Genomic DNA, 15918 nt, shown 5'->3' on the forward strand with positions numbered 1-15918 from the left:
CAATCTCCAGTGGAATCCAGGGGAGAAGGGGAGGGGAAGGAGAAGCTTGTAAAAGGCACGGACAGGATAGGCCCTATGAAGAGCTAATGCACTTTCAGCCGAGGGGGATTTTCACAAGGGCTCACGCAACCTACTGCTTCTTGGGAGATATCCTAGAAGATCACATCTCACTTAATAAAACCTGGGCTAGCTCAGATCCAGTCTTGCCCCACCGGACTCAAATGTCTCATTCCAAGCACTTTGGATGCCTTTCCAAAATATAAAGTGTAGAACTCCAGCCAGCCAAAGTGCAGCACTGGTAAGTTCCCTCGACTTCAGTCGAAGAGATGAGCGTAACTGTGAGCACAATCGCATTCTTATGAGAAAGATACTTGAGGAATTAGAAGACTACAAATTCCTCTGCCTGCTAACGGCCACAATCTAGCCCACCCAAACAAATGTGTAATTATCCTTTGGATCTTGCACTTCCCTGAATTTGCAATGAAGCTCTCAGCTAAAAAAAACAAAACAAAACCCCAGACCTCCAGAATTTACTATGACTGAACATTTTAAAATAAAAATTCTTTATATGTTTATCAAAACTTTGTATTTTAATAGTTCTTATACATGCATTTTCATTCAATTTAGGTAGATATTAGGACACAATGCACTTCTTCTAAGCACATGCAAAATAGATGCAAACTAGGAACAGACTTGTCTGTCTATCCGTAAACCATCACTTTTTCTCTTCTATCAAAATTCTCAATTTCAAGATTTATACCATCTGCCCAAGAAGCTCTTTGTTTATTATACTTCTACAATATATCTCTATTTATTGGTTTTACTGCTTACATTGTTACACATAGTAATTATTAGTTAATGGGCAACTTTGAGTGCTTTTGAACAGAAAGGTGACCTATAAACAGAATGGATAAAGAAAATGTTCAATTACATAAATATTGGAAACAAACTGTTAATAGGGATGCATGGATTTTGTTAAATCCATTCCATCTGTGTATTGTGGGTTGTCAGACAACTTTGGTTCCATCATTCGCTCATGGACAGAATTGGGCTGTTTCAACCGAATTGCATTCTCCTTGTGCCAATTCGCAATGGTGTTTACCCTAATGGGCATTTGCATTAATACGAATTATCACAAATCCCTCCCAAGTGAAAAACCATCTCACATGGGCAATCTTTGAAACCCCACAAAAGCCAACCTGCTGCAGACTCATTGGACTCCACTGAAAATGTATCCAGAGTTCCTAACTGGTATTGCTGGCAGAACAGGGTACCTGAAAGAACACCTTTCTCCATATGTCCCTACAAGGTCCTTAAGATCTTCTAAGCAAGTCCGTCTCTGAAAACCAGCCCCTAAAGGTGTAAGGTGGGTGACAGTCAGGAGAAGGGCCTTCTCTGTGGTCGCACCCCATCCGAGGAACACACTTCCTAAGGAAATGCACCTGGCACAGAGGTTTTTCTCTTTTAGGTCCCAGGTAAAGACCCTTTAATCACCAGGTGGCTTAATAAATAGTTAGATTTTAATATTGTTTTTACTCATGATATTTTATGCTGTGTACTAATTTTAATCAGGTGGATTAAATTGTTGCATATTTGGTTTTAAATGATTTTATTATTGTGGAGTTTTATTCTTATTTTATACTTTTATTTTGCAGTAGCACTGGTCCAGCTCTTCCACCTTATGCTGAAAGTGCTTGCAAATTGCCGCATGTGCCCATGCAACCCTCCCAGATGAATTTTGCATAAATAATTTGTGAAATTTTCCTGTGAATCTCATCAGATCCACTTAAGCCTATTCGCAGGGCTGGGATGAAACTCAGTGGAATCCATCCTCTAATGTTCATGGGCTTCCTCTTGGACTTGGCCCAAACTTGGGAAGCAAGCTGAAAGAAGGTCCATTAATGCTTGTGGAATGAAGGGTGTGCAACCAGCGATCTTCTTCCACAAAGGTTGCTGCATGGTAAGAATGGGAATGCTGCTTGTGCAAAGTATGAGGTTCAATTTCTGACTAAAAAAGGTAAAGGTAAAGGTTTCCCCTTGACATTAAGTCCAGTCATGCCTGACTCTCGGGGGCGGTGCTCATCTCCGTTTCCTAGCCGAGGGAGCCAGCGTTTGTCCGCAGACAGTCTCTGTGGTCATGCGGCCGGCATGACTAAACACCAAATTGCACGGAACGCTGTTACCTGCTCACCAAAGTGGCACCTTTTTCTCTACTTGCATTTGCATGCTTTCGAACTGCAAGGTTGGCAGGAGCTGGGAAGGAGCAACGGGAACTCATCCCGTTGTGCAGATTCGAACTGGCGACCTTTCGATCTACCAGTCCAGAGGCACAGAGGTTTAAACCACTGCGCCACCTGCAGTCCCTAGTGCCACGCAAATGCTGACTAGTTCTGACAAATTTCTGGCAAGTGCCACGCAAATGCTGGGTGAGCTCACAAGGAACGTGGACTTAGGGCCATGACAAAGTAGACCAGAGTCTGGGTAGCCTGAGCCCAGGGATTCCAATGGATTCCTGCTCCAAAACTAGATTCCTCACACATCCCTAGTATATAGAGGGAAGTTGAGCAAATGTGGAGGAATTTGCACAAATCTGACATTTTATTGCTGCTCAGTTTGCACATTTTTCTATTTCTGCAGAGTCAGGAGTGATCACAAACAGAAACAGGAACTGAGCTTAAGAGAAGTAATGTGGAGAACCGTAGTGATGTAGGAGCCCATGTGACATGGTGGTCAGAGTGCTGGGCATGGGACCCATGAGACCCAGGTCCTAGTTCCCACTCTGCGATGGAGCTCACTGGGTGACTTTGGAGCAGTCATGCACTGTCCGTGTAACCTGCCCCACAGGGCTGTTGTTGTGAGCATCACATGAAGTCAGAAAAAAAATAGGAAGGGTCCAAAAGAGAGCAACAAACACGATTCGGGGTTTGGAAACGCTGCCCTGTGAGGAGGGACTGAGAGAACTGGCCACGTTCAGCCCTGAGAAGACTGAGCGGGGACATGATATCCCTCTATAAGTACCTCAAATGCTGTCACAAAGAGGAATGTCAAGATCTCTTCTTACTGATGCCAGAGTGTAGGACACGGAATAATCAGTTCAAGTTGCGACAACCCAGATTCAGGCTGGACGTCAGGAAGAGCTTCCTCACTGTTTGAGCAATACAACAGTGGAACCAGCTGCCCACAGAGGAGGTGGGCTCTCCCACACATTCAAAAAGATGTGTGGTTACTTGAAGGAGCGTATCCTTCCATACATGCCTGCCCACCCCTTAAGATCTGGGGCAGAGGCCCTTCTCCGGGTGCCTTCCCTGAAGGAGATTAGGAGGGTGACTACCCAGAGAAGGGCCTTCTCTGCAGTGGTGCCCCAGTTGTGAAATTCACTCCCTAGAGAGGTTCGCCTGGTGCCATCACTTTATTCTTTTCGGCGTCAAGCTAAAACCTTTTCATTTTCCCAGTGTTTTAAGATCTGATTGTTTTATTTGGGGTTTAATTGTCAGTTGGATTTTTTTTTAGGACACTGTGATTTATTTTATATTGTTTTATTGTTAAACCATCCCAAGACCTCAGTAAGGGATGGTTTAAAAAAGTTTTAGATAAATAAAATAAAGAAATAAATAAAAAAGAAACTGGACAGTCATCTGAGTGGGATGGTGGTGCAAATTGGTGTCCTCCAACACCAGGGGCTTGGACCCGATGGCCTTCATGGTGCCTTCAAGCTCTACTATTCTATGATTCCATGAGTGGAGGAGGACCGTGTAAGCTGGCTTGTTTCCCTTGCAAGGGGAGTAAATGCAGGATTTAAATATAATGTGGCGATAATCTTGAGCATCATTCATTTGCCCATCCTTACCAAAAAGCAAACGCATTTGAGTGCAATGGCATCTTGGAAGGTGCCATCATGTCACAGCTGTCGGTCACATTTCTCTCCCAGTTTCACGGCTTTAAGCAGAGCACGACTGCAGCGCAGCCACCAGCCTGACAGTTGTCACTGTCAGTTCCACAAATTCTCCAGCAGACGCTGTAGCAGAGCAGAGCAAATGCACGTGTACGAGCGCTGTGGTCCGGCAGCTGTCACCTGTACCATGTGTCAATTTTTACGGCCTTCCAAAGGCCTTCCACTGTCTTGGCAGGCCACGTGACACTGAGTTGTCACAGCGAGCATTTGTGCAAGCTGTCAGCCCACACGTTCTTGAACATGTGGTTGCAGCAAAGGCATAATAGCTCTTAAGAGAGGTGTTTTTAGGCAATGCGTGCGTGGTTGGCGATCTTGTGCCATAGCTAAGCTCAGGCTTCCTCGTCTCCTTGCAGCTGGATGGCTGCTGGTGGAAATTCCCAGATTTGTTTGTTCTCTGGAACAGACACTTGGATTCCATGCAGGTGAAACTTCCAAGCTATGAGGCAAGTCCCAACTAGCAGCCAACACCATCCCCTTAGAATGATTGAGTTGGAAGGCATCTTGAAGGTCATCTGCTCCACAAGGTGAGGCTTGTGCCTGCTGCAATGATAGTCACAAGGAGAGAATGTTTCTCCCTCTCTCCCTTCTGCAAGAGTGCTTGGCACTGCCCAGGAAAAGCTCTGGAGGGTTTCTCAGAGCCGATCATTGCAGCACACAGAGGATTGTGGAGCGGAATATGTCTTGCCCCTCCTCGGCCTGCCGGCAGCAGCAATTCCGTCAGCAGAATGGCAGTGCTGGATCCACCCCGTTTCAAAGGAGGAGTTTTCATGCAAAAGCTGACTTGGCCTGGGAGGAGTTCCACGTTTAGTTGCCAGAGTCAGCGGAGAGGTGCTGCTGTTGTGGCCGGGCTTGTGCCTGGAGGCCCTTGGGCAACAGTTGGCCGGGACCTTGCTCTCCCCTCTGCTACTGAATTTGGTGGTGCAGCGCGGCAGGAGGGGGGGGGGTCCCTGGGCCACTTGTGCTCTGGGGATCCCTTCCAGCACTCACCTGCCTCTCCAGGTTCCTTTGCCCTCTTCCACCTTTCCCTTGGTCTTCTCCCACTGCTTTCTCTGCTGCTCTCTTTTGCTTGATCAGTTTCCTCTGCCGCATTCCCTGATCACCCATATCGCCCCTCGCTTCCTTGAGCCATTTAAACATTTAGGGAGGCGTTTCATTTTTTTACCAGGATTTATTTATTTATTAAACCCTTTCCTATCCTGTCCCCTACAAACATCTTGGAACGGCTTACAATAAATAAGGAGAACAAAACAAACCCCACTGCATCCAGCCATTAATATACTAAAACCCCAGTTAAGATCAATGCACCTTTGTACTGAAAATGGTCTTGCACATTCTCTGAAATTAATGTCTGTCCATCTCTAAGCTCACAACACAATTTCTGCAGCCAGTCGTGCTGATGGAGCCATGGTCCAGCTCATCATGGGGCAGCATCCCCAGCCCTGTGGCATAAGCTTCGGCAAAGGTCAAATGCAAGATCTTGAACAGACTTCTTCAACCTACTGCCCTTCAGATGTTGATGGATCACACCTCCCATCATCCCGGCAGACTGAGGCTACTGGGAATTGGAGTCTAAAGCATCTGCTGGACACAAATTTGGGGAAGGCTGTTCTAGGGGTTGCTTCTTGATACAAGTAACTGTGGGTAATGTATGTCCAAGTTCAGAATATTTTGATTTCATTTTTATTTGTGGGATCAATTTTGAAGAAATGCAGTGTGTTAAAAGGCCATATATTCAAAATCATGGTTGAACTAATATTGGTTTCTACCCCAGGAAAAAGGAAACACATAAAAATCTAAATCATCTTCCCACCACATGAGTCAGAAATAAATCCTGCCTTTAAAAATAGAAGCCAGAATAAAGTGAGCTTTGTTTGAGAGTTTTCATTTTAGTCTGGGAGGCATTGTTGTCAGACTATAAAATATGCTGAAGTTAAAATGAGAAGTGATTAATCTGTGCATTGGAAATAACAGTTTATTTCTCCTGAACAGCTGCCTAGCAAGTTGACACTTTCAACTTTTTTTCTTAGTAGCTGTCTATATTCATTAGTCCCCCTTGTTAAAATTACTATAATATCAAATAACTATGTTGATAAAGAACAACTCTTTGCAGTAATGAATAGATGTATTCACAATATAATTAGCTAATGATGCCTTTTCCTACTTTTTTCCTAGGATCTGCATCTTGGATTCGACAAATGTTCTAAACTGGGTAGTAAATTGTTATTCTCTCCAAGGACTTCCCCGATCAGTCTTGGTAATTTGCTAGTTATAGTGTACGTAACATGATATTATTACTCATGTTACACTAGAGGATTACATGGCTTACTAAATAAAGTGGTGGTCTTTACTTTGGGGACCCCCATTTCCTTTCAGACTTATGTGTAGACAAGTGAAATAAAATTGCTGACCTCAGTTTTAGGATTATTTTGGGTGAATCTGGCTTCAATGCAACACACAGTTCAAACCACCTGTGAGGATGGTCTTTCTCAAGCTTTCTCCGGGAAGGCCTGTGTCTCAAAGGACACAACCTTGGCCTAGTAGCAGCCGCCAAATGCCCAGACACTTCCTACACTCTGCAAAGTCTTGGAAGGACTCACCGTTTCATGGGCACAACATTCCATCCTCAGCAATCTGATTTCTGTTCCCCTGCCCCGTCCCTTTGGAAAAGCATGCAAAACAGCCTGCTGCAATTAACGTCACTACCGTTAACGTTTTCTTCATTCTGTGTACGAGAAACAAGCACGGCACATACAAAAAAGGGGGCTACACAGCAGAGGCTGAAGCAAGAGCCTAGTTCTGGAAACCATGTATTGCTTTAAACAATATCATGCATATTAGCATACGAGTCGATTTGCATACAGTCCCAGAAAGAGTTTGCAGACAGTCCCAGAAATGGTTTGCAAGACAGAGCAAGTGAGAGGTAGTGTGGGATAGTGGTTAGGATGTTAAAGTGGAGAGCTGAGAGATCCAGGTTCTAGTCACCATTCAGCCATGGAGCTCATTGGCAAACCAATCACAGACTCTCAGCCTAACCTACCTCACAGGGTTGTTGTAAGGATAAAATGGAGAACTGAACTGGATTGGGGGTCTTGCAAAAGGAAAAAAAATGGGCCATGAATGTAATTAATTGATTGATGATGATGATGTCCGTGTTTACTGCATCATTCTCTGATGTTGAAGATAATATTTTTTTTTAAATTCTTCTTCACTTCTTGTACATTTCAGAACTTCTTTTCAGCATTTCTAAAGAAAATGAAAGGAAAAAACAACTGATGATCTGGAAACCATCAACATGCAGCAGTGCCAGGGATATCAGTTCAGAAATATTGGCTGAAGTGAGAAGTGCACCAGACTCCCCCCAGTCCCACTGCTGGACTTACACCAGCGATCAGATTGTTAGGCACCAAGGGAGAAAGGGTGAGAAAAAACGTAATCCCTACTACTACTGCTTTTCAACTTGCTTCAACTTGGTCTAGAATTAAGAATGAGCAGTCAAGTGGCCAAGCCTGCTGGGAACACCAACTTATATAGGGGGCTTAAAACTTAAAAGGAATCATTGCCGCCCACAACCAAACTGGGTGAGTGGGTGGCAAACAGCAAATAGAGTTTGCTGTAAGCCAGTATAAAGAGATGCAAGTTGGGGCAAAAAGTCCCAGCTTCACATAGATGCCCCCGGGATGTGACCGAGCAGTGACTCACCAAAGAATAAATCTTGCAATAGGAGGATGAAAGGGTCAGCCCAGTGTGCTGCTGCCATGAAAACATATATTCCATGTTCGGCATAACGAGGAAAGGAAGTGAAAATAAAACTGCCAAGATCCTACCGCTTTTATACAAATCTATGGTGCAATCACACTTGGAATGCTGTATACTGTTCTGGGCATCAGAGCTAAAAAAGAATTTTGTGCATTTGGGAAAAGGGCAGAAAAGGGCAAAGAACAGCATCTAGATAGCCGTAAGTTTGCTTGAATCCACAGCTACATGGTTGGAAAATAGTTCCGATCCTGCAGCTGGGCCGTGGAGCCCCAGGGCACTTCCTCCGGGCAGCCCGTGCGATGAAAAGCGCACTGGCAGGGTCCCCGGGGTCACATAAGTGGTCTCAGAAAGGGGCCTTGGGGAGGATGGAGAAGGACAGAGAGGGGAGGTGCCTGGCACCACCAAGACACGGTGAATTGTGGGGGTGGGCCAGCCTTCTCCCCTCACCCTCCAAGGCAGCACATGGAGTCAACTGAAATGGACTGTCCAGATGTTTTGCACGGTGGAAGAGAGCAGAAGCAACCTCTGCTTCTGCACTGCTTCTGCCATGTACAGGATGCCTGCAATCCTCAGAGTCTAGAGAGGTTTGGGGCTTCCAAATTGCTCCCTAAGATGATTGACTCACCTCTAAGGAAAGTTCCAAGATCTGGGATGATTTAGCTTAGAAAAAAGATGAAAAAAGGAAGGCTAGGGTACAGAATTCTGTATGGTGTGGAGAAAGTGCAGATTGACAATGGAACCATCAAAACAGTAAAGGAATTCAATTTCCTGGGATCTAACATTGACCAACATGATTCACCACAGTCCTGAGATCCAAAGGTGCATAGCATTGGAAAGAAATCCAATGTTCAGCATGAATAACACCTGGAAGAGTAAAGACATCAGCCTCTCTACCGAACACAGACTAGTCAACACAATCATTTTCCAATTGCCACATATGGCTGTGAAGCTTGGACTCTGAAAAGGGCAGATAGAAGAAGGGTGGATGTTGTCAAACTGTGGTGATGGAGACTGCTGTTGCTCATCCCCTGGTCTGCAAAAATCACACACAAAGAAGTTCTAACCCGGGCCTCACCAAAAATACCACTTGAAGTCAAGATCACCAAACAAAGGCTGTCGTACTTTGGTCATGTCATGAGCGCTGACTCACTCAGAACATAAATCATGCTGGGAATGATCAGCAGGAACAGGAGAAGGCACTGCCCCAGCACCCATTAGCTGGGTGCCATAAGGAAAGACACTGAGATGGACATGGTGGTCTTGAAGGAAGCAGTGCCAGGCAGAACGGCATGGAGAGCAATGGTCCATCGAGTGGCCAAGGATCAGCCACGGCCGAATGGTAGATGATGATGACATGGAGAATATGGGTAGGGAAACATTGTGTTTCCTCTCACATAACACCAAAACCCACGGTCTTCCCCATCCTGAGGCTGCTGCAAAGGACAGCATATAAATGTTTTAATTAAATTAAAATTAAATTAAAGGGACTGGTGGGAAACAGAGACCAGGCAAAAGAAGTACTTTTTCACACAGCTCATAAACTATGGAACTTGGCTCTGTACAATATAGTGATGGCCACCAATTTGGATGGCTTAAAAAGGGATTGGGCAAATGCATGGAAGGGCAGGCTATCTGTGGCTGCCAGCCCTGTTGGCTGTATGCCATCTCCAATATCAGAGGCGGTATGCCTGCATACACTAACTACTTCAGGACATTGGCAGAAGTGTGCTGTTGTATTCCTGCCCTGCTTGTTTTTTCCAGGGTGATTGGCCACTCTATAGCAGAATTATGTTCTGTTCTCGTCTTACATTCGTCCCTTTCTTATAAGACCAATTGTGAAATATTAGGGCAGCCCCAAATGCCCTCCACCAGCTTTATCAAACTTTTCTTCTTTGTGAAGTTGTGGGAAAGAACTATGTGGGGAAAGTTGGCTGGAGTCCCCTTCTTTGGTGTTTCAAGAAGCCCATGGGTGTTGGCTTTTTTGGATCTGCATCCTAGGGGACTTTGTATGGAAAAAAAGATGGGTGCCCCCATGGCAACAACAGGAAGTTGTCAGATTACTGTGAATTCCAAGGTCATTTGCAGCCCTGTTTTATTTATTTATTTATTTTTCGATTTATATCCTGCCTTTTTCCTACAAAGGGCTCAAGGCAGCTTACATCATTCCCCTCCTCCATCTTAATCCCACAGCAACAACCCTGTGAGGTAGGTTGGGCTGAGAGTCTGTGACTGGCCCAAAGTCACCCAGTTGGCTCCATGGCTGAGCGGGGACTAGAACCCAGATCGTCTGAGTCCCAGTCCCATGCTCTTAACCACTACACCAAACTGGCTCTTGAATGTGAGTGGCAGCCATACTGGTGCATCTAAGTTATTTTAAGCCCTGGACTCAATGGCCTCATGAAGGGCTCCTTTAGATAGCCTTGCACATTACTTCAGTTGTGATTCACACAATGCACATCTAACAGATCTAGCAGGATTAGATGGACTGTGTATTATCCAGCATGGCAAATCAGTTGTTGAGGGTGAACAATGTTCATCGTTCAGAAATTGCTCAGGAAATCTATTTCAAGCACTGGATTCTCCATCTGCCAACAGGCACTGCTAAGCACTTGATGGTTCTGGGTTTGATCTTCCCTGTTGCATCAATGGAAGGATTCCCCCTGCCGCCTCAGCTTAATTGCCATGTGGAGAGGAGGTTTGAGGAGACTGCCAAGCACATGAACCCTCCCCTCCCCAACGTCTCCCATGTGGCAGCCAATCTTGGCGGGGAGGGGGGAGAACTCCATTGGCATCAACAGACAGACAAGCTAAATTTCCATGCAAGGAATGGTTTATGGCATTGCGACATGTAAGGATGGGGTTAACCTTCCCTCCTCCTCCCAACTGCATTCCCGCCTGAAAATTGTCCCCAGTCAGGCTGAAAGGAAAAATAAAAAATCCATTATTGGCACCAGTGGATCTTTAGGTCTCTGGGAAATACTCCCTGGGCTGCGGGAAATAGATTGCAGCTGCCGCTCCAGTCTGCAGGGGGCCAGCAGCGCCCCTGCTGTGCGTATCGCCCAACTGGGGTAATCAATGCAATCATTTTTCCCTTCATAAAGTCAGTAAAACTAAGGATGCAGCCCTAAATGTGCTTCAGACAGGAAAAACCCTCCTACAACTCCCAGCATGCGCAGCCTTTTTTCCCTGTCTTAAACACAAGTAGGATTATGCCTTCAGTTGCCCTCCTTTACATTTTTCCCGTGCTATGATATCCTTTGTAGACGAGGCAGGCGAACTGCACTTCACATTCCAAACGTGGCTGAATTAGAGGTTTATATACAAACTTACTATTTTCAGTCCGATTTCAAGGACACTCTGGGACCTGCAAATAAAGGCGGTCTTCAAATAGAGGATTGTTCACTGCAATGGAGGAAACGTGGCCACCTTGCAAGTGATGAATGATTCATTCCTATTGCATCAGTATTATAGTACAGCCAGCACAATTGAGCACAGCCAATCTCACACCTCTAATATAAAAGGGGGTTCGATGCATCCTCAACTCTCTTATCATTAACATCAGATTTGTGCAAATGCTTAATTTTCACAATCGTATCTGGATTGGATTCAGATTCAGCCCCACCGGGAGTGGATCTATTACAATCCATGCAACTTTGTTTAATCAGGAGTAACTTCATCCCCATTGATTTCAGAGGGTCTACTATTAGTGTGGCTAAATCTTGATCCAAGTTATTCACACTGACCACTGGAATATGAAAAATTCTTGCGGTCCACCACAATGTTTTTATGTTCTTGTTGAGTCATATATGTTTAGCAGCAAATGCCAAGGGTTTTTTTTTTTTTTAAGTTTGAACAGTGTGGCGAAAAGAACAGATTTGTTGGTTATGTATACCGCACAGTTTTATACAAAAACGTTTCTTCATTTGCCTTTCTTAAGCATTAGTTTTGGTCAAGGTTTGTAAACATGCTTGTAAAGAGCAAAACTGTATTAAAATGTTCTGGTGTTGGGATGTTCTCATTTCTTTTAATAAGTTTCAGAAACTTGTGGCGCAGCCACTGTTGCCTTAGAGCATTCAGAGCGTTCACACAATGTGTACAAAGCCTGATATTTTCTGACTTCTATGAGGCTCCTTCTCAAAGCCAGCCTGCAGGTTTTACAAGGTGCAGCTTTGTGCCAAAACCCTGCATTGTGCGAGTGGCTTTTCCCCTATATTAATTTTCATTCATCCCAGACTCTGAGCAACTTTAGTTTCAAAATGTCACATGCAGATTGCGTGCATTTTCTGGACACATTTCTGCTAATACATGCATTTTGGTGTACGATGCTTACTAGTGATGTGTGAGGAATCCGGTTTGAGGATAAGGGTCTGTTGGACTGCCTCAGTGGGGTCCTGGGGCTCCAGCCAGCTTTCTTTCCGCCGTAAGTCCGCCTCATGCAACGTGTTTGCGTGGCTGGCCATGTGACTCCAAGCAAGTCCACTACTCTGTGCAAGAAGAGTTCTGCTTTTACACATAAGACTTGCAGCCTTTGTGCAAAGGATTATGTATAAAGAAGCTGCCAGTGTTCCCAAGGGTTTGTGGACTTGATCTCGACTTGTCTTGTTTCCTAACCATGCCCAAGCAAGAGAATGAAGCCTGGTGAGTGCAAGAAGGCCAGATTCCAGCCAGATCTGCACTTCCTTATATACTGCACATATTTTGCAAGCAATTTTCCTAACACAACGTATTTTGAATGTCAGTTTCACGAACACAGATGCTTTTCCCAAATATACCAGTTTTTGCAGAACAGAGTCCAGCAGCCGTTGGAAAATTCGTAGTTCCAGCATCCACCTTGGAAATTTGGAACCCTGGACTTGGACAGCCTCCCCATCACTCCTTTCTGCAGTTCTGAGGCCATCAGAGTGCCTTGGAAATGGGCTCTGGGGAATGGGGGGAATCGGAGGAGACAAGTGCTTTGGCCCGGACAGTATCTTGGCATTGCCTCAGCTTCCTTGCACTCCAAGGCTGCAACATTCAGCTGTCCAAGCATTTTACATGGTGAGAGGAGCACGGAGGTGAGCATCACCTCTGTGCTCCTCCTGCCATGTACAAGGTGCCCATGGTCCTCCAAGTTCGGAGTGCTCTGGGCAGCCTCATTGGATTGTGCTGCCAGTTTTGGTTCACTTGTCAGTTTCAAGGTGCAAAATAAGAAAGTTCACCTTAAATTGTGAACTGAACTAACCTCTCTCCTTCCATAGTGTCCTGAGCTTCAGGGCTCATTCATGTTGCAGAAGAAGACTGAGGCTGAATGAATTGGAAGAAGTATAATTGCACAGAGGCTATTATGGAAGCAAGCCCAGGTAAGAAAGCAGACCCTAGAGCAGGGGTGGGCCGCTTGTGGCCCTCCTGATGCTTCAGGCTATAGCTCCTACCAGCCCTCACCAGTACAGCCACTGGGGAGGGACCACACAAGTTGCAGGCCACCACGCCATCTTCCCACCTCTGCTCTCGCACAGGTTAGCTGTTTAACCTTTGGGTTAGGACCATTTGGGGTTTGGTTTGGTTTGGTTTGGTTTGGTTGTTTTGTTTTAATTTATTTTAAAAACAAAACTCATAATTTATACAAACATAAAACAATACAAATAATAAAATTAATAATGGTGATTACAACTAAACAATACAATAATAACAATGCCACCTTCCACCAGGACCCACAAATATATGTGGGTGCAAAATAGATCTGCCAGGTTGCTGACGGGGACTGGGCGTTATGCTCACATGACTCCAGTTCTCCATCAGCTTCACTGGCTCCCCATTGAAGTCCGGGCCCAATTCAAGGTGCTGGTTATCACATACGAAGCCCTTAACGGCTTGGGACCTGGTTACCTAAAGGAGCACCTGCGTCCATATGTGCCCTCCCGCCCCTTGAGATCGGCAGCAGAGGCCCTCCTCCATGAAAGATATCAGGAGGGTGAGCACCCGGAGGAGGGCTTTCTCTGCAGTGGCGCCCAACTTATGGAACGCGCTCCCCAGAGAGGTCCGCCTGGTGCCATCATTATTTGTTTTTCAGGGCCAAGCCAAGGCCTTTTTATTAAACTTTATTTTAATTGTTGATTTTATTTATTGATTTTAAATTTTTATGCCAGGAAGTCTCCAGCATTTTATGCATTTGTATAGATCTATATTTATGTGTTGGAAGCCGCCCCAAGGCTTATGCTAATGGGGCGGCATACAAGTATTCCAAATAAATAAATAAAATATGTTACTTATTCGTTCAGGTTCCCACTTCCCCTCCTCCTCCAAACCTGCACTGAACCTGGCAGTGGCATACACCCTTTTCTGTTTATTAAAACATATTCAAGAAACGACCTCCAAATATCTTCAAAATTATATTTACTTATCAAGCCTTTTTTCAACTCAATACCTCAAGTTAACTTAGTGTTAATAGCTATATTCCAGATTTCTGTATATCATTTATCTGATACTTACCTTTTACTTTCCAGTTTCCTGCTATTATTAATATTGCTGCTGTTACTAAATTTGTCATCAATTCTTTAATATTTTGTCCCATTTGTTTTCTAAATAATGATAATGTTCAGGGTTTACGTCAATTGTTAAATTCAATTTTTTACTAATTTCTTTGAAAACCATTTTCCAAAACTTATTTATAGATTTACACTCCTGCCACTTATGGAAATATGTACCCGCTTCCCAGTTACATCTCCAACATATATTGGAATATTTACCATTCATGTAATTCAATTTTGCCTGAGTTAGGTACCATTTCCAAACAAATTTGATAACTTTTCTTTAATTCTTATCAACATGCATTTTAAAATTTTCTTATCACACATATTCCACCATTCTTCATTACAAGTATTTTCTTATTAAATCTGTTTCCCAAGATCCCAAGATCATATTGGTCTTCCCCTTCTTCTAGTGTCTTATAATTTTTACTTGTCATTCCTCTCATCCATGTATTACCCTGTTTTTCTTTCTGTACAAACCATTTGGGGTTTTAAAAGCAGGATTCAGCCTCTACAAATAAATGTTTGCTTTCAATTTTGGTAGAAATCAGAAACTCACTGAGAATTCTAGAGAGCTCCATAACCATCATCAGGGAGATAAGTAACGATAGGATTGGTCTGCAACAATCTGGCCAGTTGCATATAACAAACTTTTCAAACATTCTTGTCAAGTATCTTCTGAAGAACCCCCTTCATGTACTGAGTCACCAGGTAGCAACATGGCTGAGAAACGCATTGCTATTTATCAGTTCCAAAATTACTCTGAAGGAAAGGCTTTTTGTGGTTTTAGATAGTTTGTTTACCCTAGCAAATTATGAGAACCCAGGCAGAAATTCTGACTACGTTTTTCTTCTGTAGAAACTGCTCCGGAAACATTTAAAGTACCATTGAAAATAAAAGTACGGCATGTCACTACTCATTACAATGATTCATAGAGGCTTCAGGCTTACACACAGACAGCAAGAAAAATAAATATTGGAAGATGAACAGACTTCCCAAATCATATGCACTTTTCTATGTGAATTACTCCTTAACTCCTCTGGACTTTTTGTCACTCTTGGAGAAGAACGTATTTGCATTCTGCTTCATCCAGGGCAGAGTTTGGATGCTTATCTCATTTACTTTTAGCAATTGCAACACTGTAAGGTGTCTCCACCTGAGAGAGGGCCTGCCCAAAGTCACCCGGTGAGCTTCATGGTGGAGTTGTGAGGAATCAGGCCTTTGAAGAAGCAAATCCCAATTTTATTCCCCTTTATTTCTGTGCTGTTCTTGCCCCACGGAGCTCAGAGAGATAGGCATAATCCTGAAGGAGGATTTAAATCTGGATCTCTTCAAGCTACTGTGATTAGTATATAACACTCAATCCGTTTTTGTTTTTTTTCTCCCCTGGATGGTAGAAAATGCCTCTTTACCATTTCCATACCAGCTTCTGATCCAAAATAAATAAATAAAGGCAGAGCTAAATGATACCAGACTGCTGGCAGAATGGAGGTCCCGGTGAAAATGGAACCCCAGAGTCAAGTTTCATGTGTCCTTTCAAAATGTATAGCACAAAATGGTTTCTGCCCTGACCTCGTGATGCTGGGTGCGTTTCCACAGCCCTGCTCCACTTCATTATTGGAGCTGAGGAGGCAAGTACAATGTGGCTTAAATATGAGGAAAGGACCTCTCTCGAAAGGGTGCTGGCATTTGCAGCTGCATTTT

This window comes from Varanus komodoensis, unplaced genomic scaffold (assembly GCF_004798865.1).
Source record: "Varanus komodoensis strain SLA01 unplaced genomic scaffold, ASM479886v1 scaffold2, whole genome shotgun sequence".
NCBI lineage: Eukaryota > Metazoa > Chordata > Lepidosauria > Squamata > Varanidae > Varanus > Varanus komodoensis.